We start from the raw sequence: 26,263 nt of genomic DNA on the forward strand, positions 1-26,263 counted from the left end.
CCCACCGTCTCCAAAAGAAGTCACTCGTATGGCATGCTGTGTGATTTCCTGGTATTTATTATCATAGTCATCATTTATTCTTTTTATAGAACTGTACAATTGTACTCAAAGTGGATCATACAGCCCTTTAAAAAGTAACATCAAAAGCAGCAAAATGAATGACAAATGTACAAGGGAAATAGTTAAACCATGGTACAGCTGCAATTCCAAATCTGAATCTTCTGTACAGCAAATATACATTTACTCTTGAAGGAATTATTTAAAATCATCCTGCATATTATTCTGTACATTGCCATTTGTCTACATTTGGTTATTTTGTGCATTCAACATTAGTATGCTGCCTGGGCCTAAATGACAATACCACTTGTATGCTAAAATTACATTCTCATAGCTAATTGTACAACTCAAATTAAAACTTAAAACTTTTGCTGAAAACAAAAAACAAAACAGCCAAATTGATGGTGAAAAGGGAAACTCTTCGCAGCTAAAGCATTTATTATTTGCACCCTTGCAAGAGGATGTTAGCGATTCTAAAACGGCAGGCTGCCAGTTATCCCTAAGGTCCTATAAGGCTTCCACCAGCAAAACAAACTCAAGTGTCCAGTCACATTTCTTCAAGTTACTTTGTCTGTAGCAGTGCTCTATTCAACCTTTTACAAGGTCATTCACTTATGTTCTTTAAACATCCTTTCATTAGTCTTTAGAAAACACCCATTTGAAAGCACAGTCCAGGCGAAGGCCAAACTCCACATCATTCAGTTTGCAGTGTCTATGGCCAACGGACCGACCCCCTCTTGTCCTCCAGTACACCACTAGTTGGCATGTAGCTCCGCTACCTCACACATGGGGGGAAGGCAGTAATTCAGTCAGTCCAGGACCAGCCCTCAGTACGAAATGATGCTGGAGGCGGCAGGTCCTGAGCCACCGGCACCCATCTGCAAGTTCCCTGAAGAGTTGGACCTCCTCATGTGAGGAAGCAGGTAGGAATCCCTTCCCAGCTGGTGAACATCAAAACGGTCCTCCTTCCTGTATGCCAGGCAGCGCCTTATAAAGGCCTTGGGGAATAAACGGCGACATCGTTCAAAACATGGGCACTGAGAACCAGAGGTCGACCGATTAAATCGGAATGGCCGATTAATTAGGGCCAATTTCAAGTTTTCATAACAATCGGAAATTGGTATTTTTGGGCACCAATTTTTTTATACCTTATTTAAACTAGGCAAGTCACTTAAGAACACATTCTTATTTTCAATGACGGCCTAGGAACGGTGGGTTAACTGCCTCATTCAGGGGCAGAAAGACAGATTTTCACCTTGTCAGCTCGGGGGATTCTATCTGGCAACCTTACAGTTAACGAGTCCAACGCAATAACGACCTCTCGTTGCACTCCACAAGGAGACCTGTTACACGAATGCAGTAAGCCAAGGTAAGTTGCTAGTTAGCATTAAACTTATCTTATAAAAACTAGCGATTAGGATTGTTTAACTACACATGGTTGATGATAATATCAAGTAATATCTATTATCTATTATTGCATATAATCTGACTGAGCATACAAGTATCTGACTGAGCGGTGGTAGGCAGAAGCAGGCGCATAAACATTCATTCAAACAGCACTTTCATGTGTTTTGCCAGCAGCTCTTCATTGTGCGTCAAGCATTGCGCTGTTTATGACTTCAAGCCTATCAACTCCCAAGATGAGGCTGGTGTAACCGAAGTGAAATGGCTAGCTAGTTAGCGCGCTCTAATAGCGTTTCAAACATCACTCGCTCTGAGCCTGTGGTTGTTTCCTTTGCTCTGCATGGGTAACGCTGCTTTGATGGTGGCGGTTGTCGTTGTGTTTCTGGTTCGAGCGAGCAGAGGGACGGAAGCTATACTGTTACACTGGCAATACTAAAGTGCCTTTAAGAACATCCAATAGTCAAAGGTTAATGAAATACAAATGGTATAGAGGGAAATAGTCCTATAATTCCTATAATAACTACAACCTAAAACTTCTTACCTGGGAATATTGAAGACTCATGTTAAAAGGAACCACCAGCTTTCATATGTTCTCATGTTCTGAGCAAGGAACTGAAACTTTAGCTTTCTTACATAGCACATATTGCACTTTTACTTTCTTCTCCAACACTTTGTTTTTGCATTATTTAAACCAAATTGAACACGTTTCATTATTTACTTGAGGCTAAATTGATTTTACTGATGTATTATATTAAGTTAAAATAGGTGTTCATTCAGTCTTGTTGTAATTGTCATTATTATAAATAACATTTTAATCGCTATCGGCTTTTTTGGTCCTCCAATAATCGGTATCTGTGTTAAATTCATAAATTGTGATGTCGGTGTTGAAAATTCATAAATTGGGCTTGTGATGTCTGTACCTTACTATGAACACTAGAGGTCTCGACAAAAGCAACGCCAAATACAGGAATTAATCATAAAACAATGCAAAACTATTATAAAGATGATGAAGAAGTGACAATTGCAGTCAGATGGTAATATTCAGACCACAAATGATCCCTCACCTTTGCTTCATTACTGGCAACAGGCTTGACAGGAAACTGAACTTCGGTTGCATTAAGTATTGTGTTCTCCTGCAGGATATCCTGCTGAGACTGATTGTGGCCGAACGGCTGAAAAAGAAATAAGGCTCAGCGTCAACTTATTTACGAAACACTCATTTTGGTAAATCAATAAAACCAGTTATCTTTAAAAACGTACTTTTCTTCCATACAAACACTGGAAAAAGATTACACCCACAGACCACACGTCCACCTTGTTGGAAATCTTTGGAGGTTCTTTGCCAACAACAAAACACTCCGGAGGCAAGTACCTTTGAGAAAACAAAAACTAAATGATATCTGCCCACATGTCAAGCATCTTATCACCCAAATCATGTGCTGGTCCCATGACATAGGTGTGTATGCGGTGGCACTTCCTACCAGTAGGTCCCTGCTCCTTGTGATGTCAGGTCCATGCCATCTGCACCGTAGCTGTCGTCATCCATGATTTTGGACAAACCGAAGTCTGTGATTTTGATTTCCCCACACGCTGTGCCATCAACAAGCAGGATGTTACCTTGAAATCGGAACAGAACAAATGAGTACATTGCATCAGAAATAATTGGAGCCCTCCCAGTATGGGATATCATTCCAGTGTGTGCAAGCGTTTGTTCACCCGGCTTGAGGTCATAGTGAATGATGGGGGGCTTGATTTCGTTCAGGTATCGGAGCGCATTCACAATCTGCATGACGATGGAGCGGGCCTCCTTCTCCGACATCAGCTTGTGCTGCTTCAAGTAGAAGTCCAGGTCATTGCCTTCACAGTATTCCAAAACTGTGCAAAACCTTTGGGGGCATCATAAAATGAGCAATGTGTAAAGGGCAGTGACGAGATATATATTAGTCAGTACAATAAGGTTAACCTACGTGTCTGTGTCCAGTGAGAAGTAGTCATACAGCCTGACGATTCTGGGGTGGTCCAGCTGCTTGTGTATTCTGTACTCCCGACAGGCGTGTCTGCAACAAGGTGAGCAATGTTACCATGGGCAACCAACTGAATGACACCAGGCAGCGAGCACAGCGGGGTGGAGGTATGACTGAATAACCCAGATATTAAGCGGATGGAGTAGAACAATAAGCTTAAAGCCAGTGCATAAGTAAATACATGTTTTAAATATTTTTTTAACTGTCTATTGTTACTGTGATTCATAAAACTGACTCGATTCTGCCACAGTGTTAAAGAATAAGAACAGAGAAAAATGGCAATGTTTTAATGTGGAACATACTTGTGATAATTCTCCTTTTTCTCCTCTCGCCAGTTCTTGTTCAGCTGATGAATTTTCACAGCAGCATAGCGTTGCTCAATCAAGTCAAACGCCTATAACAGAAAGGTTCTGGACTGGTCCACTCAAACAAAGACTTGTAAGATGCAAACTGACAACATGAACACACAGGTCAAATATAAACTCACCTTGTAAACTTCACTAAAGCCTCCTCTTCCCAGAAGATGTAACAGCAGATATCTCTCGTTCAAAGTCGGATGGTCTTTGAATCTAAAAAAACAAAAAAAAACAAGGTCAGAATCTCATTAGGAATTAACGCGATGGTAGGACTTTCACCAACTCAAAAACAACTAATGCCGAGAAAGAGGAACCTTGTTACTGAAATGTTAGTCAGGGAGGGGGAGGGGGACAGGCTCATTTTACATCGAGTGGCTGAATGGAAAACACAGACATTGAAAATGACTGCCTCTCCAGTGTCTAACTGAACAATCTCTGTCAGCAGGAGCCCCTGTGCGTACTCTGACGTCAGAGATGCTAGTGATCAGACTCACTGTGAACTGTCCTCGTTATTTATTCTCTTAAGTTCCCGAATGTGAAGGTTCCGCACTCTCTCCAGACGCTCCAGCTCCACCTGGATTTCTGCTTCTTCCTATAAATGATTCACACACAAACAGAGGAACAGAGGACTCACTACAAGGAGAGGGGAGCTCATCAAAACTCGGCTGACTAGCCTTGTATTAAATATTAACGGTTGACTTGGTAGCAAGTCTGTCTCTAGGGCAAACCCTCTTGATGCTTATTCACAGGGGAAACAATTGAATTAACAATAGGTTGAGGGGAAATTTTCAGGGAAAATGTCCACAGAATCTAAGCAGAGTGGAACTGTTAGTGGTTCTACATCAGTGAACAGTGTCAGGATGTCTAATCACGATTGAATCGACTTGAACAATGAGACAACAAACAAAAAAGCTCAGCTTGTGTTGCCTAGATCTGCCAGGTTGGCACACTGACCTTTTTGAGATGCCCGAGTCGTAGTTTGTAGATCTCTTCCTGCTCGTGATACTCAGCTAGAGTCAACCTTTGGAATGAACCAACAAAAGATAATGAGAAATGAAAGCAACAGGATCAAGCATATTTGTTCATAGATAGAGCATCTTGGTGTGCTTAGCCAAAGGTAGGGAGGACAAGGGCACTCAACAGCTGAGGTAGGCTGGGCTTCAGAAAGGGATCATTCTCCGCCCCGTTCACTGCCTTGGTTTTGCGTTGCTTTGGCTCAGAGTTTGTGGTTGGTGCTTGGGAGTTGCTGGACGATGGGGGTTTCCTTTTGGCTAGGAGTTTCCTCTGCTTCTCGATATCCTCCCTCTGTTGGTTTATCCACTCTTGCTGTCTGCAGATAAAGATGTTATATGCAATCAATACCATTTCTGACAAATCTGCATTTTTCCCTGGATAAGCCTTTGGAATAAGAGGAAAATGACACTCCAGTACAAATTCTACAAACGTTTCTTCGATACCTGAACAGACTGAACTTTGTTGAAAGAGAAAGACGTGTAGCTCGATAAATTTCTCAACTGTGATATGGTTAAGTTGACTTGAGACAACTTTGACACGGAGACCAAGATACTCAACTTGACTAGGTTTTGGAAGGCAAAGCCATCGGTCCACTGCTCTGTGAAAGAGGCTCCATGTCGCACAGTGGTAAAATGGCCTAACCGTAGTCTGTCCTGCATACTCTTTTCCCGGCACGCCTGCTTCTCCTGGGTGCTCTAGGCAACAAACAATGACAGACGTCACTGACTGAGTACTCATACAGACATGTCACAATGTAAAAATTTTTTTTTTTTTTTTAAATGCTTAGCCTCAGACATTCCGCCTTGAAACGAAAGCGAAGTACCTTTTCTATGAGCAACTTCTTGCTCATGGTGATGCATTTATTTAAGCGTTCTTTGTACTTTTCAAGTAATTTCTGTTGTTCGTCTATCTGTCTCCTGAGATCGCAGTTCGCCTATGGAGAAGAAACAAATCAGGTTCACCATATTTACAACCCTAGTAAAAACCAAAGCCCTCTACACACTCCTACCGTAAAAATAACTTCCCAAGCATGTCAGCCTAGCATTGAATAACATTTTTTGTACGCACTTTAAGTATACATGCAGCACAGCAAGCTTTTTTAATTGATCTGTGTGTTCAGTGGTGTCACAGTAATACATCACTGATACGTCAACTCAATGAGGGAGTTAGGAATGTTTTGCTGATGTGTTCTGTCCATTAGCCATATTTCCCTTACTCTAAGCAAATCATCAATTCTGCCTTCTTTTTTCTCAAGGTCCAGGTTCTTGTTCATCTCCAGGGCAGCCAACTTGAGCCCCGTCAGGTCAGTCTGCAATTAAAAACAAATGAACAATGAGTTTAAAATTTAGTCGCGACACACAATCCAAAGTGCTGAACACACATACTATAGCGGTGGTCATTCTCACCTGCACACATTTGATTGCCAACTGCTTTGGATGCATCACATGTTCCCCAAAAGACAGACTCGTAGGCGATGAGCTGTTTTGCCTAATCTGAAACCCAAGGGACAACAATTGTTAGCATATCTAAATGGTACTGTCAATTTCTTCTAAACATAGTTTTTTTAAAAACATTTGACATGTTTAAATTTTTTTTTTTTTTTTTTTAATGGGCCATTCTGACTTGGACAAGGCTACTATGCTTTCTACTTATGTTTATAAAGCCAAAAAGTGATAAAGGAATTGAAGTGGATATGGGGTTACTTACACTGGAACCCTGCACAGAGTGGGAATGTGAGTTCTGAGGTGAGCGGATCACAGAGGGGAGACCTCTCACAGGACTGGACCCGTTCCCTCCATGGAACTGGAGAGAGAGAGACCACCAGTGTGAGTGACATCATTGCCCGCCACTTGGCAACATTGGCACAGAAAGCCTCCGTTATGTCCGGTTTTGTTCATTTCAGAGCTGGCCTGTGTGTGAAATGGATCACATCACGGCTTCATTGATATTCTCTAAAAACAGAAAACCTCTCTGCTGAACATCAAATGTGGTGCTCCATGACACAGGGACTTAGCCCGGGTCACTCACGATAAGAGTATCATTTCAATTTTCAAACCCCCCCAAAAATAATAACTTACATCAAAATAATCACTAATTTTGGGTCCTCGCACAATAGACTTCCCTGTGAGAGAGAAAATACAATTAGCATTGACTTTCAGACATCGATGATTGTATCTGGAGCAACAGAAACAGCTTGAGGGAAGTTACCTTGGCTGTTCTCCGACTGGGTGTCGGGTTTCCTCTTTCTTCCTCTGGACGATTCAGAGTGTTTCTTTTCAGGAGTCTGTAAAGGACAAACTGTTTTACCAATGACCACTATCTGGTCGGTTGTACAAGTACAGTCATTTTGATTCTTTGATAGGTCCAGATTAGGATTTAAAATGTCTGCGTTTGAAAAACAAAAGCATAGTGAATACACCGTAGCAGCAACACATCAATCCCAAGTCTACAGCCTGCTAAGGATTCCGGAATGTAGGTGAACTGACCGACCAATGCTGCCTGCCGCCCAGTAGCTGAAAAAGGATAGGGAACATAGCCTAGTATTCCAAATACAATGAGCACCTACCGAGTATGCAGGAGAGCTCCCCCTTTTCACATCTGAGCTCTGCAAACAGAAAAAATGGCAGGAGGGGTACAGAGAATGAGTTCAACGTAAAAACCAAAATGCATAATTAATCGAGCTCATAATTAGCCTGTTCTGAAAAGAGATAAATTGTAATGGAAAGCTTTAAATAGGTAGTTGTGCGAGAACTTCCAGTGGGGAGAGGATGCTTATTCATGACCGATGTAGCCCCCCGTTGGCAGTTTTGGGCCACAGGCTGTGAGGAAAAGAGGAAAAGCGACTACAGCAGGTAACTAAACTGTAGCACAGACTAACTAGCCTTTTGTAATGTCTGATTCAAATCAGTTTAAGAGCTAAACATAAGAAAACAAGGTAAATCACCCAACAAAGCAAGGAATCAGCTAAAATCAACCATTTTCATTGAATCAACGAGATAGAGGATGAGGATTATTTCTGGACCTACATTTTTTTTAAATAAATAAAAGCAAGCATTACAATGGTTAAACTGCAAAAACACTAACCAAATCGAAGTCAAACATGAGGAGCCCATTTCAAGATGAATCCTTGTGATATTTTTACAAAAGATTTACAGGCCCCAAAACCAGGACAGAGCCCTGTACAGGGAATCTGATGACAGGCGGTGGTCTGACAGTTTCACCAGTGCATCATTAGGGAGGGTGTGACGTATGGGGGCCGGGGGGCATCTGTTTGGGTGATATCTGTGCAGATTCATCATGTCTGCGGCAGAAAAGGCCAGAGAGGTTTTATTCTGCCTCCTCCTCGATCATGCTCGCACACAAGCCTCCATCTGTGACTTGATTACACCACCCAATGAACTAGACGGGAGGGGAGCAGACAATCACCCGCAGTCAGGTTGCTAATATACGTGCAGACTCCACATTGCAGAGGTTCAGGCTTCTTAGGTTAACCCTACAGTCAGCGATGTTGAGAGTCCTCCACCCCACACAAGACTTGTGACACTGCTGCCCCTCCAAATTGGAGGCCATTTGTGTTTTTCCTTCATTAGCGAGCTGTGCTGCCAAAACACAGGAGAACAGCATGGAGGAGGCTCAGCATGCAGGATGATGATGCCCGTGATCAGGCTGCCCTGGCAGAGTCTGGCACAAACTGTGTTTGTCCAGAGATGTGAGAGTGCGTGGCATTATGCGTCACAAGAACACAGTTTAATTACAGCAAGATTCCGCACATTTTTGTTCTCTCTAGCGCCATCTTCGGTTGCATCTGACTTTCTCACCAGCGCCAAGGAGGATAACAGGGCCCAGCTCCTCTCCGTGTGATCTCGCTGCTCACATCAACCAGCCCACTTCCAATCAAAACATAGGTCTGAGCCAAACAAGATGGAATGTCAAAGACTAAAGAAACAAATCCAGAAAAGCCGTGGACACCAGTTATACTGTCTGACAGCCTGTTCCAAACAAAATGCACATTCACATCCATTTTTCACAAAAAAACTTTAAGAACATCATGTTAATAAACATACCTCTGACTCCTTGTCACTGGAGGACCCCAGGCTTCCAAAACTTTGATTTGAACATTCATTGTTTGTCAAGGCCTGAAATCAAAACAGAAGTTCATTAGAATATTCCATTTCATTTAAGAGAATACAGCGGTACGCCCAACCGGCCTTATAACCACATATCACGTGTAACCACGCCAGACCAGGACCTCCACATCTAGCTTCTTCACCAGCGGGATCTTCTGAGACCAGCCACCCGGGCAGCTGGTTAAACTGTGGGTTTGCACAAACAAATCATTTCTGCACAAACTGCCAGAAACCGCCTCAGGGAAGCTCATCTGCGTGCTCGTCGGCCTCACCGGAGACTTAACCTGACTGCAGTTCGGCATCGTAACCGACATCAGTGGGCAATTGCTCACCTTAGATGACCACTGGCACGCTGGAAAAGTGTGCTCTTTACGGATGAACAGCGATTTCAACTGTACAACTGTACCGGGCAGACAGTGTGAGTGAGTGATTTACGGATGTCAATGTTGTGAACAGAGTGCTCCATGGTGGCAGTGGGGTTATGGTATGGTCAGGCATAAGCTACGGACAACGAACACAATTTCATTTAAAATCAATGGCAATTTGAATGCACAGACATCCAGCGATGAGATCCTGAGGCCAGTTGTCGTGCCATTCATCCTCTGCCATCACCTCATGTTTCAGCATGATAATGCACAGCCCCATGTCGCACATTAATCCTAGAAACTGAAAATGTCCCTGTGCTAGAGGCATCACTACAGACCCTGGTTCAATTCCAGGCTGCATCACAACTGGCCGTGATTGGGAGTCCCATAGGGCACGCACAATTGGCCCAGCGTCGTTTGGCCGGATTAAGAATTTGATCTAAACTGACTTGCCTAGTTAAATAAAATCAACTATATGCAAAGGAGATGTGTCGCACTGCATGAGGCAAATCGTGGTCACACCAAACACAGACTGGTTCTGTTCCACGACCCTACTTATTTATTTTTTTAAAGTTATCTGTTCCCAACAGAATAATATCTGTATTCCCATGTCATGTGAAATCCATAGATTAGGGCCTACTTAATTTATTTCAATTAACTAATTTCCTTATATGAACTGTAACTCACTAAAATGTTTGAAATGGCTGCATTTATATTTTTGTTCAATATGTATATATAAAAAGTGGAATCATATTTTTTGGCGTGGCGGCAAAAGCAGGCCACGGTTGCTAAATTAATATAGGGGAAACAGTGTATGAGGACCCGGGGGGTTGACGCACGCACGCTCACTCACTTTGGTTCCCCCGCTGGTGCTGCCAGTGCTGCCCCCAGTGCTGCCACTGACCCCACCCATGAATCGAGCCTCCAGCAGCTCTTGTCTCCGGGGGTCCAGGCTGTGCAGCTCCTCCATGGTGCCTGGAAGAGAGGAGCAATACCTCAGAACCTGCACACTATCATGTAAACCACTTATTCCCTACTCGTCTTGCATGGTATACCGAACTGTCTGTACTTCTGTGATAAAAATTAGAGTAACGTTTTTTGTTTTATGTTCGGTTCTTCTGTCAAGTGTCTCACGTGATTGAGAGAATCAAGTCCATCAGCGCATCCCCTTTATAGGGTGAAGAGCAAAGATCCTGCTCCACTTACTCATTTGCTAGAGCTACCCGAGCTGCTCCCCACTCATGTAGAGGTTGAAACTGTTCATTACTGTTCACAAAACAACGTCCAAAACAGGCTAGAACACTTCTACAATGAAGACGATACCGGTAGCTTCCAGCTTTAAATCGTAGGCCAACTTACCCTGCTAGCTTCCAGCTGAATTAATTCACTACTCTAGTAGTTTGTGATATGCAAACCATAATGCTAAATATGCTGATTTCAAAGCTGACTGACATCAAAAACATAATTCATTTACTTCGTCTCGCTTGCCACCAAGCTGTACTCTGCCTGTGAATGACTTCATTACTTTCTTAGAGACAGCGCACACTTCTAGAATAAAAGAGGTTGCTTCTTTTATGCAAATGTTGTTGATCAGTACAATAAAATAATGTTCTCCTAGCAGTTGCCAATTAAATAAGTCCTAAATGGAAGGTATTGTTTGTCATCTGTAGCCCTATGAAATCAGCTAACAAGCTCAATAACTCAACGCATGCACACACTCCTATTGAATAATATGCATTCACCTGTATTGTGATTAGACCTAGAACTGGAGATTTACCATTCAAATAAATGATAACCATGTTTTGTAGTTAGACTGGTAAAAACGAAGGCAAATTGATTGTATAATTTATTCATTAACACATACATGGCTCTTAAAAACAAATTTTAAAAAACGTACAAATGTTCAAATGGAATGATTTTAAACTCAAGATGGCAAACGATTTAACAGAGCAGTAGCTGAGTTTCTGTCCGGATCAAGTGCCATTATGTGACTTTGGCTGGTACTCCTTTTTTGTTGTGGTGGTATCGCGCATCGTGATACTAAACCTGGCATCAAAGTAAAAATTCTAGTATCGTGACAACATTAACTCATCCAACGCTGCAGAGGAGATCTGACTGCATCATGATCCCCCATTCCAGACATCATTACAGCTTGAACCAAGTTGTGTCCCCCAGCCGCCACCACACCCACCTCTGAACCAGGTCAGTTCAGATTCATAGCTGTACAACAAGACTCAGAGGAACATGGCACCTCTCCATGACATGAGTGATATATGCCCTGAGAAAGGGCTTAGTCCTGACACAATCTGTAGCCGAGTTCAGCCTGCAGTCGAACACCAGATAACGGGACTTAACAAAATAAATAAAAAGATAGGTATCCATTATACTAGGAGTAACAGGGTAGATACTGTTTGGAGTAGAGGTCGACCGATTATGATTTTTCAACGCCGATACCGATTATTGGAGGACCAAAAAAGCCGATACCGATTACTGAATGAACACTTATTTTAACTTAATATAATACATCAATAAAATATGTGCTATGTAAGAAAGCAAACGTTTCAGTTCCTTGCTCAGAACATATGAAAGCTGGTGGTTCCTTTTAACTTAAGTCTTCAATATTCCCAGGTAAGAAGTTTTAGGTTGTAGTTATTATAGGAATTATATGAATATTTCCCTCTATACCATTTGTATTTCATTAACCTTTGACTATTGGATGTTCTTATAGGCACTTTAGTATTGCCAGTGTAACAGTATAGCTTCCGTCCCTCTCCTCGCTCCTCCCTGGGCTCAAACCAGCAACACGACAATTAGCACGCGCTAACTAGCTAGCCATTTCACTTCAGTTACACGAGCCTCATCTCGGGAGTTGATAGGCGTGAAGTCATAAACAGCCCAATGCTTGACGCACAACGAAGAGCTGCTGGTAAAACACATGAAAGTGCTGTTTGAATTAATGTTTACGCGCCTGCTTCTGCCTACCACCGCTCATTCAGATACAAGTATTTTAGTATGCTCAGTCAGATTATATACAACGCATGTCACGCTAGATAATATCTAGTAATATCAACCATGTGTAGTTAACTAGTGATTATTATTGATTGTTTTTTATAAGTTTAATGCTAACTAGCAACTTACCGTGGCTTACTGCATTCGTTTAACAGGTAGTCTCCTTGTGGAGTGCAACGAGAGAGAGAGGCAGGTCGTTATTGCGTTGGACAAGTTAACAGTAAGGTTGCAAAATTGAATCCCCCAAGCTGACAAGGTGAAAATATGTCGTTCTGCCCCGAACGAGGCAGTTAACCCACCGTTCCTAGGCCGTCGTTGAAAATAAGAATGTGTTCTTAACCTGTTAAGGTTTAGGGGACAGCATTTTCACTTTTGGATAAATAGCGTGCCCAATTTCAACTTCCTGCTACTCATGCCAGGAATATATGATATGCATATGATTAGTAGGTGTGGATAGAAAACACTGAAGTTTCTAAAACTGTTTCAATCATGTCTGTGACTATAACAGAACTTATGTAGCAGGCAAAACCCAGAGGACTAACTGTTCTGATTATTATTATTATTTTTTTTTTTGCCTCTGACCGTTCCCTTTGTCGTCTTTGCCAAGGGATATTTGATAGGAACTGTAAAATGGGCCCTACGACTTCCACTGGATGTCACCAGTCTTTGGAATTTGGTTGAGGTTAATCATTTGTGCAACGAAGAAGAAGCACATCCTGGAACAAGGTTACACTGTTGAGAGTTGCGCAAGACAAAAAAAGGAGCATGGTTTGTTTACTTGCTGTATTGAATACAGATTGCCCCGTCTACAATTTGATCGATTATTAACGTTTAAAAATACCTAAAGTTGTATTACAAAAGTAGTTTGAAATATTTTGGCAAAGTTTATAGGCAACTTTTGAAATGTTTTGTAGGGACGTTGTGTTTTGGTAAGCTGTTTTTTTCTGGATCAAACTTGCTTTATAAAATGGACATTTTGGGTATACATGGATGGAATTAATCGGAAAAAAAGGACCAATTGTGATGTTTATGGGACATATTGGAGTGCCAACAAAAGAAGCTCGTCAAAGGTAATGCATATTTTATATCAGCGTTTTGTGTAGCGCCTGCTACGCTAGCTCTTTTGTTTACTACTGGTTCAGATGGGTGCATGCTATCAGATAATAGCTTCTTATGCTTTCGCCGAAAAGCATTTTAAAAATGTGACATGTTGGCTGGATTCACAACGAGTGTAGCTTTAATTGAATATCTTACATGTGTGATTTAATGAAAGTTTGAATTTTATAGCATTTTATTTGAATCTGGCGCTCTGCATTTCCCCAGGCAATTGGCCAGTTGAGACGCTAGCGTCTCCGTATCCTCAAGAGGTTTTAAGGACTTGCCTAGTTAAATAAAAGGTATATAAAAATATATTATATATAATATAAAAATAATAGGCGCCCAAAAATACCGATTTCTGATTGTTATTGAAACGGACACCCTGCAACTGGATATTTTACGAGACTCCTGTTTCCATGAATCGTGGACGACGACAGTAAAATCGCCAAGCGGGGTCAAAAATGTGCTACACCAAAGAGTACCTAACCTGTAACTCCCAGTATAATGGACAAAATTATAGATTTTTAGTTAAGTCACGTTACAATCTGTAAGTAAGGCTGAATTCTATCTTCATGCAGCCTACTAGTCAGTATACTTGTGTCTATCCACTGTATTCCTTTATACAAAAGGAAAACCAGACTGTCCGCCTTGTATTTTTTTTCCCATGACAAAAATGAGAACCTACTGAAAAATACACCATTATCTGAAAATTACTTAATTTGTTGAGTTTAGTAGATTTGCTCTGAAGCTCTGGCCAGAAAAACTGAGATCAGGTATACAGCCAATTTAACAAGGCAAGTCGGCTTCTGCCTGGCACAAAGTCTTAACTGCAAGGTAATAATGCGATTGACTTAGAACCCTGAAGGCCTTCAGAATAAGCCTGATAATTAGTCCTGGGGGATACTCTGATTATCTAAGGCAGCAGAGATAATCTGTTAAAACAAGGCATTACCACAGAGCTATCCATTTAGCTCAAACTAAAATAAGGGTATGACAAAGCAAAACTAATGCGAATTGTTCCCTCGTCACACACAAAAGAACAGCTGAAAGCAATTTCTGAAACGTTTAATAGGCTAAATGTCTGATTACTACAGATCTGAACAGAGCAGGGGAGACATTTCCTACATTTATACTCCTCAAGATAATATAATGTTAACACTGAAATATTTGACATGGCATAATCCTGGTACATGCCTGACAACATTCTGCCTGATGAGTGTTAGAGGCAAACCAAACATGGCGCTCTATAGCTATATGGGGCTCCCTAGTTGCGCAGAGGTCTAAGGAACTGCATATCAGTGCTAGAGGCATCACTACATACACCCTGGCTCGAATCCAGGCTATATCACAACCGGCCGTGATTGGGAGTCCCATAGGGCGGTGCAAAATTGGCCCAGCTTTGTCCGGGTCTGGCTGTCAGTGTAAATAAGAATGTGTTCTTAACCAACTTGCCTAGTTAAATAAAAGTTACATTTAGTGGAGTTGATAATAGCCTAGACCAGTGGTTCACAAACATAATCCACTCAGGCCTCCCATCATTGGGGTACATTCTGCAGTTAAAGCTAATTTCAAAGCAATGTTGGACTTAAACATTCCAACCAAATCAATGGGCTACAAAACCTAGTAAAAATGTTAGCTGACATGGGCTTGTTGATCTGGACATTACTGACAAGTTATAAATACAGTTGAAGTCGGAAGTTAACACACTTGTGTTGGAGCCATTAAAACTAGTCTTTCAACCACTCCACAAATTTCTTGCTAACAAACTATAGTTTCGGTAAGTCTGTTAGGACATCTACTTCGTGCATGACAAGTAATTTTTCCAACAATTGTTGTTTCGACATATTATTTCACTATCATAATTCCAGTGGGTCAGAAGTTTATATACACCAAGTTGACTGTTCCTTTAAACAGCTTGGAAAATTCCAGAAAATGATGTCATGGTATTAGAAGCTTCTGACTGACTCAAATGATTCACTGAGTTAGGCTAATTGACCTCATTGCTTGACATCATGGGAAAATTTTTAAGAAATCAGCCAAGACCTCAGAAAATAAATTGTAGACCTCCACAAGTCTGGTTCATCGTTGGGATCAATTTCCAAACGCCTGAAGGTACAACGTTCATCTGTACAAACAATAGTGCGCAGGTACATGGAGCAGTCATACCACTCAGGAAGGAGACACATTCTGTCTCCTAGAGATTAACATACTTTGGTGCAAAGTGCAAATCAATCCTAGAATAACAGCAAACGACCCTGTGAAGATGCTGGAGAAAACTGGTACAAAAGTATCTATGTCCACAGTAAAACAAGTCCTATATTGACATGACCTGAAAGGCTGCTCTACAAGGAAGAAGCCACTGCACCAAAACCACCATAAAAAAGCGAGAATACGGGTTGCAACTGCACATGGGGACAAATAGTGTACTCTTTGGAGAAATGTCCTCTGGTCTGATGAAACAAAAATAGAACTGTTTGGCCATAATGACCATCATTATGTTTGGAGGAAAAAGGGAGAGGCTTGCAAGCCGAAGAACACCATCCCAACCGTGAAGCACTGGGGTGGCAGCATCATGTGGGGGTGCTTGCTGCAGGAGGGACTGGTACACTTCACAAAATAGATGGCATCATGAGGTAGGAAAATTGTGGACATATTGTGTGGACATATTGAAGCAACATCTCCAGACATCAGTCAGGAAGTTAAAGCTTGGTCGCAAATGGGTATTTCAAATGGACAATGACCCCAAGCATACTTCCAAAGTTGTGCAAAAATGGCTTAAGGACAACAAAGTCAAGGTATTGGAGTGGCCATCACAAAGCCCTAACCTCAATCCTATAGAAAATGTGTGGACAGAACTGAAACCTGACTCGGTTACACCAGCTCTGTCAGGACGATTGGGCCAAAATTCACCCAACTTAATGTGGGAAGCTTGTGGAAGGCTACCTGAAACATTTGACCCGTTAAACAATTTAAAGGCAATGCTACCAAATACTAATTGAGTGCATGTACACTTCTGACCCACTGGGAATGTGATGAAAGAAATAAAAGCTGAAAAAAAATCTCTCAACTATTTTTATGACATTTCACATTCTTAAAATAAAGTGGTGAGCCTAACTGACCAAAGAAAGTGAATTATTACTAGGATTAAATGTCAGGAATTGTGAAAAACTGAGTTTAAATGTATTTGGCTATGGTGTATGTAAACTTCCGACTTCAACTGTAGCTCTAAGGTCTACAATGACTGACATGACAAAAGGAAAACTGCTGATACCTTACCCAATTTCAAAAGTTACACCTTATGCATTCTACTATTAACACTCAAGAATAAGTTGAAAGCCTCAGAGTACAAAAATATATATATATATATATGCCATGGCAATATCTTCATTATGTCACATGTAAGCAAGCACACAGTATTAGGCCTACAGCCGCAAAAACAGGATTTCAACTACTAGGCTGGATCCTAAACAGTCCAATCCTCTTCCTTTTCTCAATCTCCTTCAAACCTGAGGGCCTCTGGGAGACAGCTCAGCTAAGGGAATTCTCCAAGCTACAGCCTCACAGCAGACTCCGTGGGGGTCTACTTTGCTGACATGGCCTTGCTTTAATATGCTCTCTATTTTGCATCTACAAACGGCTATGAGGTCTCATAAGATCTGTTCAGTCAGTGCATCATGTCTGCCGCACCACTTCCACTGTCAAGAGTCAGACCATAGATAATGCCAGAGAGACACTGATTTTCAATAAACCTCATTGAATCCAGACAATAGAATGGAATTCAAAAAATGTATTTAACTTATTAGAACATTCATTTGCCCAAGTTAATCATAAGAAATGAACTAAATGTATCAGTGGTTGTATTTTCCCTGCAACTTTCTGAAAATGCCCTTGTCGGTGTGTGCGGTGCACGCACGTCTACACTTTGTGTAGCCATTAGAGATAATACTAATGATAACAATCTTCTGGTAGAGATGAAAAGGCTTTCCCGAAGGCTACTTTGTAGTACTGCCTACCAGCCAGAATGATGTCAGGATTATTTTCATCTATCCAGTGGCAACTCCGCAATCACATGAGAGCTACAGAAAAGTCACTAACCCAACGAGGTCTCTTGATGGTGCGCACCTGCATTAAAGGGCAACTACACCCAAAACATTACATTTTTTAACTTTTTCCCCCCCAGACCTTAAGAGGTTTCCTGATGTGGTGTAAGCATTGTTGTGGACTAAGAAAAGCAACCAAATGTGATGTTCTAGCAAAAACCCGAACTGGGAAAATCAAACCTGGGAAAACTAAACCGAATTTTGGAAAAAACTGACTCAGGCAAAAAAAGATTTTAGGGCACTACAAAGATGTCGACCGATTATGATTTTTCAACACCGATACAGATTGTAGGACCCAAAAACAGCCGATTCAGATTTAAAAATCGGCCGATTATTATTATATATTTTTTGTAATTAATGACAATTACAACAATACTGAACACTTTTTTGAACTTAATATAATACATCAATAAAATCAATTTAGCCTCAAATAAATAATGAAACATGTTCAATTTGGTTTAAATATTGCAAAAACAAAGTGTTGGAGGAGAAAGTTAAAGTGCAATATGTGCTATGTAAGAAAGCTAACGTGGCCTCCCGGGTGGCGCAGTGGGGTGGCGCAGTGCTGTACTGCAGCGCCAGCTGTGCCATCAGAGTCCCTGGGTTCACGCCCAGGCTCTGTCGTAACCGGCCGCGACCGGGAGGTCCGTGAGGGCGACGCACAATTGGCCTAGCGTCGTCCGGGTTAGGGGGGGTTTGGTCGGTCTCAACGCGCACCAGCGACTCCTGTGGCGGGCCGGGCGCAGTGAGCGCTAGCCAAGGTTGCCAGGTACACGGTGTTTCCTCCGGCACATTGATGCGGCTGGCTTCTGGGTTGGATGTGCGCTGGGTTGTGTATCGGAGGACGTTCGAGCCCGTACGGGAGTTGTAGCGATGAGACAAGATACAACAATTGGATACCATGAAATTAGGGAGAAAAAAAGGGGTAAAATTCAACAACAAAAAAACAAAAAAAAGAAAGATAAAGTTCCTTGCTCAGTTCCTTGCTCAGAACATATGAAAGCTGGTGGTTCCTTTTAACATGAGTCTTCAATATTTTTTCATAAAATAAGGTTAATGCTAGCTAGCAACTTACTGGCTTCTTACTGCATTCGCGTACATTACAAGCCACTCTACTCTGGCCAGTACGACCCATGATGGTTTCCCACCAGCCCGTGGTTTAGAGCACCCACAGACAAGACAACAGTTCCTCCACCTTGTCTAACATGAGCTTAGAGAACAATGCAGGCCTGTCTTCAAGACAATTCCCACAAGCGCAGTGGGCCGAAGGGACCTGGGGCTGGCTGTTTTACTTGGCTTTCACAAAGAACACCAAAGTATCAGAGCTGGAACAGAGAACAAACATGTATATCAAATTATTATCTGGCAGTTCCCTCTTAAAATCAACACCCTTACAGCAACCTAGCAATTTGCCTACAACATAGGTTTGTTCTGAAAAAATGTATGCAAGAGCTAGACTGCCTAAAATTAGACCAGATATCACACATTAGTGCTACAGTCTTCATTCGTTCCCTGTATCGGCATCACATAATCCACAAGAACAATCTGACTACCCATCGTTCAAATCTACTGTCCTGCAAAACAAATTCTAATTTCATGAGAAACTGACCACTCCAGCTCATTTTACCAAAATGTCCACAGCAAAAAAAAATAAGAAGCTTGCTAGCCACCTTCTTATTGCAAGGGGATAGCCTAATCAGCAAGATCAAGAGAAACTATACGAACAAAAATATTACCACAACAATGAAAGATTTTACTGAGTTACAGTTCATAAGGAAATCAGTCAATTTAAATGAAGTCATTAGGCCCTAATCTATGGATTTCACATGACTGTGCAGGGGTGCAGCCATGGGTGGGCCTAGGTCCACCCACTAGGGAGCCAGGACCAGCCGGTCAGACTGAGTTTTTCCTCACAAAGGGTTACTTTTGTTCAGTGTATTAACCATACTAAGGCATAAAATAGGCCAATTAAAAAATAATTACTAATCTATAGCCTAGTTCAAAGCCCATTTAGGCCACTATTCTATGATGTCAACTAGGGATGCAAATTTCTGTCAATTTTTGCTTTTGTCTAACTGGTCAACAAATGGTTACTGTTTGGATTTTTTTTTTATTGTGTGACCAACAGAAAATACTATCAGAGACCTATATATATATAATGAGATATTATGTTTCCGCCCTAACAATGCGAGTCGTCCCAAGGCGGGAAGGCAGTCGACAAGCATAGGCCCAAAATAAGCACATAGAAACTAATTGAGCATATTTGACAGATTTTGGCAAGAGTGAAACCTCTTGCTTTGCCTCTTCCTCTCTGATACTACAGATGCATACAAGAACTGGACATTTTTTATTAAGAGCTTAGTGGATACATGCAACAATAGCAAGCTTATCGTCTTAAAGTTCAAAAGGCTGTAGCCTGTTATTGAACACGCAACTCCTATAATGAAGCAGCTAATAAAACACCATTTTCAAACATTTGCCAAAATGTGATTTGCGGAAAACACAGCTCTAAACCTAATGCAAGTGGTTGTGACAGATTAAAATCTCCTTTAGAAATGTAGAAAGAGGGGGAATCTAATAGCAACAACTATGATGGGTTGTATATATGACTAGGATTGTGCTTCTGGACAATGAAAGAAAATTAATATGAAAGCCAATAGAACAGGAGAGAAATGCTGATTAATGGCATGAGGAAGTCTTTATAAAATAATTGCATCCACGTTTCTACAGATGGATTTTCGCAAGGCAAGACATGCTTCATTATTTGAAGTAAAACATGCAGGTTTTACTGCCTCATGCTCACATTGCAAAGCAGTGGGTGACTCGCTGATAGTCAAAGGTAGGCAGGCTACAGCCTATACATCTGAATGGCAAATGGGAGGCACGCTTAAATTACGAGTTGAGAAATAAAAATAGCGCCTTTTAAATCATGGCCACCAAAGTTTAATACGTGATTGCATTTAGAATGGTTATTTGTTGCCCAACGACTAGACTTACAAAAGTAGGTTTCACTCCAGTAGCCTACAGACTTGAGTCACTCTTGCGCGGTCTGACAGGTGGTAGGCTTTTCCACTCCTCAAACTCGGCTCTGTATGCGTGTGATAAAAAAGATGCATGACGACATAACGAAAATACACACGAGCCAATTTAATACAACACAATTATGCTAATTACCCTATAGACCAATAAGCATGACTAGTCAAATGTATTTTGGGCAGCTAACCGATTAACATCCCTAATGTCAACTAGCCTACTGTAGATTAGCTTGCTGTTCATCTGCATAATCTGGTGGGTGCTGCAACTCCAGATGGAGGTAGTCTAACTGGCAGGGAATGCAAAACAGGCAAAAGAAAGAAAAAAAAGAGACAACACCCGGGAGACACAAAGGATCAGGTACCACAGCAGATTTTGTGGCACCCAAGATGGATGCCACTTCAGCTCATTTGTGGAGTAGGGGTGAAATAAAATGTGGTGCTCTGGGGTCCTAGGGAATCCATGTTCAAACCCAGGACGACGCAGTGCAACACAATGCTATGCATTTCCAGTTAGAAACATGCATTTGATTTTATATAAATTGTACGCAACAGCTACCGAAGTGGAAATTGCATTATGTAGACTATGGTATTTAGCATTTTTCAGTGATAATGTAATCATAAGCAGCAGTTATGAAAGGCAACAACATCATTCATCAATTGGAAAAGTTGAAAGAACATAAAATGGAAAACCAGCCATGATTTACCACATTCAACCTAACGAAAACAAGCGAGTGTGGCGCGAGGAAACCTCTCCCTCAGTTACCTTGGTGTCCACATCACTAAGGACCGATCATGTTCTAAACATACCAACAGTCGTGAAGAGGGCACAACAATGCCTGTTCCCCCTCAGGAGGCTGAAAAGATTTGGCATGAGACCTCAGATCGTGGAAAAAAAGTTATACAGCTGCACCAGAGAGCAACCTGACTGACGCCACACAAACACATTCCTTCACACACACGCTGCTGCGACTCTGTTTATTATCTAGTCACTGTTCCCCTACATACATATACACATTACCTTGACTAACCCTAACCCCACATGAAAATCCCTGGTATATAGCCTCATTTGTTTGTTAGTATTATTTTTTACTTTTAGGTTATTTAGCAAATTGTTCTTACTTAAATATATATTTACTCTGTATTGTTGCTTAAGGGCTCATAAGCATTTCACAGTAAGGTCTATCTGTTGTATTTGGCAAATGTGACAAAGATCATTTGATTTGAGTGTAGAGTGAGTAACTTTAAAAAAAAATGTTTTACCTTTATTTAACTAGGCAAGTCAGTTAAGAACAAATTCTTACTTTCAATGACTGCCTCGGAACAGTGGGTTAACTACCTTATTCAGGGGCAGAATGACATTTTTACCTTGTCAGCTCGGGGATTTGTGATGTAGAGTGCTGTAATTTTATAGCTTGCCAGTAGATATTTCAGTACATCATGAAGTAACATGAGAAATGTCATGTAACAGAGTAAATAATACTCAACTTAATAATGCTCACTGCCAAATATCAGTTTCCACTTCAGATTGCTGAATGGATTGTAGGATTGAAATGAAGCAGACAGGTGCTATAGAACACTTCTGAACCATTGGGGACCCATTGGATATGCAGATTTGTCAGGAAATTAGCTTTAAATTAACAGCCATCTCTCGCTCAGCTCCATGACAAAATGTGCAGAATTGCAGGAAAATAATTTGACAACCCTATCACCTTGTTCAGAATATAGTCTGTTGCCCTAGACTGACTAGAGCAGGGACACCCAAACTCGGTCATGCGCCCCCGGGTGTGCATGTTTTGGTTTTATCCCTAGCACTACACAGAAGGTTCAAATAATAAAAGCTTGATGATGAGTTGGTTATTCGAGTCAGCTGCGTAGTGCTAGGGGAAAAACAAAACATGCATCCACATAAAAACAATATATATGCATTTTCCCATCAAATTGACCTGTTGCAGATGAAAGGCTGTTCATGAAGACCAAGTGCACATGAAAATAACTGAGGTTAAATTCCTACGTACTGAATAAAGAATACAAGTTATTAAATGGGTTTCCATTACATTTTCAACTCTACTGTTCAAAATATGCGTTACGTGGCTAATGTAACCACTCTGGTCTTGGCACGTGCACACTAGCCAACAGAGATTGCAGATACAGTGCGGTTAGGCTGGCTTACAGGAAATAAAAATCTCCCTCTTTTGTCCATGGTTATTTGTCAAATGCCGGCCAAGAATCAATCATGTCTCCAGAACCCTGGATATTTATTAGAAAGCACAATCACCACGTGCACTTTCACCTTGTGAAGTTCATATACCTTATTCTATCTGTAGCCTAACAAACTACATGGGTTTCCCCGAGTCGTAGTCGAGAACCACACCATATTGTTGCACGACGTCAAATTTCCTCCTACATGGTTATTATATCAATATGTGCACAAAAAGGCTTAAATCATTTTACCGACAAAAGCGCCGCACCTTGTCTAGCGTATTTTGTTTTGTCAACATTTCGGAAGTCTGATCACCTTCCTTTATACGACATGTACTTTACTAACATAAATGTTGGATGAAAACCTGGTTATAGTTATAATTTGTACATCGCAAATTGACTGCAAGAATCCCAAACAGATGTAGTATGACAAAAACAGAACAATTCCAAACCTTGATAACATTGGGATATTATTGAATATGCCTCTATTTATGCATGGATCAGATTTCCTAAATTAAAATTAGTTTGAAATAATTTGAGTGACTTTACAGTCATGTCCAAGATTGTATTTTTACAAAAAAAAATATATTTTGCTCAGAAAATGTAAATATTTTAAGAATGTGACCATCACAATGTCTAGAAATCTGTGCATCACTGCTGAAACATAACATTTGCTTTAAATATGTACTGTTACCTGGTACAAACAAAGATGGGTGGGTATAATTTGTGTTAAGTTCTAACAGGAATCTGTTCACAAAACTTGGTAAAGTAACAAGGAAACCAAACGCATACAAAGTAGCATGATCAATTCACCTAGCTAACTAGCCACCGAATAGGCATCAACTCAGCACGTAGCTTATTCTTAATGTTTGTCCATAGGGTACCAGAGTGAGGAGATACATTTTTCGGAATAAACGTGGTGAGTGAAAAACGTCATTAAATAGCCCACTCCCTACCTGGTATCTTATGCTGCTTTACAACCTTGTATGCGTTGTTTGTTGGCAACCTTGTTATTTACGACGTTTTTGGAACAGATTCCTGTTGGAACGTTCCAGAAATTATACCCACTCAACAAAGATAACAAAAATAACCAGGCATGCAAAGACCATCACAAAGACTTGAGTTGCCATGTAGGACATTTAAGACTGATTACTTGTCTAAAGTAATACACTTCCCTATGAAACTATTGCCACCGTCCTGTCCACACAAACCATTGAATGTGCAGCCTGTACCCTCATTAGCACATGGATACTTGAGTCACTTATACAGTTGTCAATGAGTGCAAAACAATTGATTGCAAACACCAGTTTCTGAATCTAATATGATCCACTGCACAGTAGGTTATCACGACAAGTGTACTTAGCTGGTTACTTACTGCAATATAAAAATATGCCATCTCAACTTCATGTAAAAAATAATAATAATAATAATAAAGGCGAGGGTCGCCAGACACCATTGCATCATTATCGATAAGGAGTAAACCATTCTAGTTAACTACTGTATACATGTACATATATATATATTCATGTTGTCCACAGAAACCCATAAATCTCGCAATACTGAATCCATGGGTCCAATCCATGTCACGTCTCTGTTTTAAAAATCACACATCTTAGCTTGTTGGCTGGCAAATGCAACATTTAACAATAGATACAGGTAATAGTTAACGTTGTCTTTGTAGCCGGTAGAGACAGTTAGTAGTAGCTAGCTAACGTTTACTGGATAGCAAATGCTGTATCGGAAACTTGCTAGCCAGTAAGGCAAGTAGCTAGCACGCTCGCTACTCCACTTCAGCATGTCAATAATTGAACTTATATTGCGAGCAAAGTACCAGTAGTTTAAAGTACTGTGCTTAACATTGACCAATTAGCTAGTTTGCCTCATATATTTGCAGTCAGACACCACCAGCTACTACTGTAGTGGCTAGCTAACGTTAGCAGGCTGCTGCCCATCATGGCTTCGGTGTAACTCAAGACGCAATTAATTTCAAGACGATTCTTAGCACGTACCACGAAACGACTCACAAAACATGTAACAAATACTTTTCCGTAAAATATTATTTTTACAGTACCTGCCTTGGCCTTCACCACTGCCGTGATATGTTGCTGAGAAAGCAACCCCGGTGTTGTCGGGGACGTGGAGAGCTAGGACCAAGATGGCGTCCCCTCCAAACTTCCAATGTTACTTTGGACACTCATCAAGCTACTTTTTGAAACGACAAAGCAAACAAACACCGCTGTCAGTGGCAGTACAATCTCGTGATTTTTGAAACCTTGCAATGTTTAGACACAAGCCCAGCTGCACCGGTAACCTCACAAAATGTTGGAATTTAACATTTTGGACATAACCTCCTCACACCTCTGCAGTGCGTCTGGAAGTGCCCTGTGCTGTTGTACCTTACTTCAAGCGTCACGCATCGTGTGCAAACATTATGGCGAGGTTCATGCACCCAGGAAAAATGCCACTGGTGAAAAGCCATCAAAAATATGCGTGAAAGAGAACATCGTAACTGACATACAATGTCAGTGGCCAGTTCCCGTTATGACTAAGTCAGTAATGAGAAGTCATAATCAAGCTATAGTAAGTCATTATTATGAGATAGCAAGTCATATTTATGAGATAACAAGTCATTATTGTGAGATAGTAAGTGATAATTATGAGATAGCAAGTCATTATTGTGAGATAGCAATAGCAAGTCATATTTATGAGATAGTTAGTCATTATGGGATTGTAAGTCAATTATGAAATAGTAAGTCATTATTATGAGATATGTACGTCTTAATTATGAGATAGTAAGTTTGGATCATTGAATAGTCCTACAGTTTGACCCCTTTTAAAGAGGAAATCTGGGATTCAAAAATTAACAAAGCATTTTCCCCACAATTTCATTTGGTTAACAGCTGAGGAAAGGGCCAGGAGAAAGGTAACCACTGTCAAATACATAGACGCAAGGACGTCACATATGGATGCAAGGACTGACCATCCATGAGAACAAAATTATACAGTACTGTTCAAAAGTTTGGGGTCACTTAGAAATGTCCTTGTTTTTGAAATAAAAGCACGTTTTCTGTTCATTAAAATAACATCAAATTGATCAGAAATACAGTGTAGACATTGTTAATGTTGTAATGACTGTTGTGAAGAAGTTTAAAGACGGATTTGGATACAAAAAGATTTCCCAAGCTTTAAACATCCCAAGGAGCACTGTGCAAGCAATAATATTGAAATGGAAGGAGTATCAGACCACTGCAAATCTACCAAGACCTGGCCGTCCCTCTAAACTTTCAGCTCATACAAGGAGAAGACTGATCAGAGATGCAGCCAAGAGGCCCATGATCACTCTGGATGAACTGCAGAGATCTACAGCTGAGGTGGGAGACTCTGTCCATAGGACAACAATCAGTCGTATATTGCACAAATCTGGCCTTTATGGAAGAGTGGCAAGAAGAAAGCCATTTCTTAAAGATATCCATAA

General features: G+C 41.0%; 1 pseudogene across 1 annotated transcript; it reads right to left on the bottom strand.

Annotated features, from left to right (window-relative positions):
- Positions 1–39: 39 nt before the first annotated feature.
- LOC118386034 (serine/threonine-protein kinase tousled-like 1-B) lies at positions 40–25,178 on the bottom strand (annotated as a pseudogene). Its single transcript, XR_004826145.2, has 22 exons — positions 24,860–25,178; positions 10,201–10,322; positions 8,920–8,991; positions 7,422–7,460; positions 7,064–7,139; positions 6,934–6,977; positions 6,563–6,658; positions 6,262–6,348; positions 6,072–6,164; positions 5,679–5,789; positions 5,414–5,550; positions 4,983–5,171; positions 4,796–4,862; positions 4,336–4,433; positions 3,973–4,054; positions 3,788–3,879; positions 3,429–3,518; positions 3,178–3,347; positions 2,943–3,078; positions 2,722–2,833; positions 2,526–2,633; positions 40–1,055 (listed from the first exon to the last, which is right to left on the bottom strand). The product of XR_004826145.2 is annotated as a serine/threonine-protein kinase tousled-like 1-B (transcript).
- Between the last annotated feature and the right edge of the window lie 1,085 nt (positions 25,179–26,263).

Source organism: Oncorhynchus keta, chromosome 7 (genome assembly GCF_023373465.1).
Source record: "Oncorhynchus keta strain PuntledgeMale-10-30-2019 chromosome 7, Oket_V2, whole genome shotgun sequence".
Taxonomy (NCBI): Eukaryota; Metazoa; Chordata; class Actinopteri; order Salmoniformes; family Salmonidae; genus Oncorhynchus; species Oncorhynchus keta.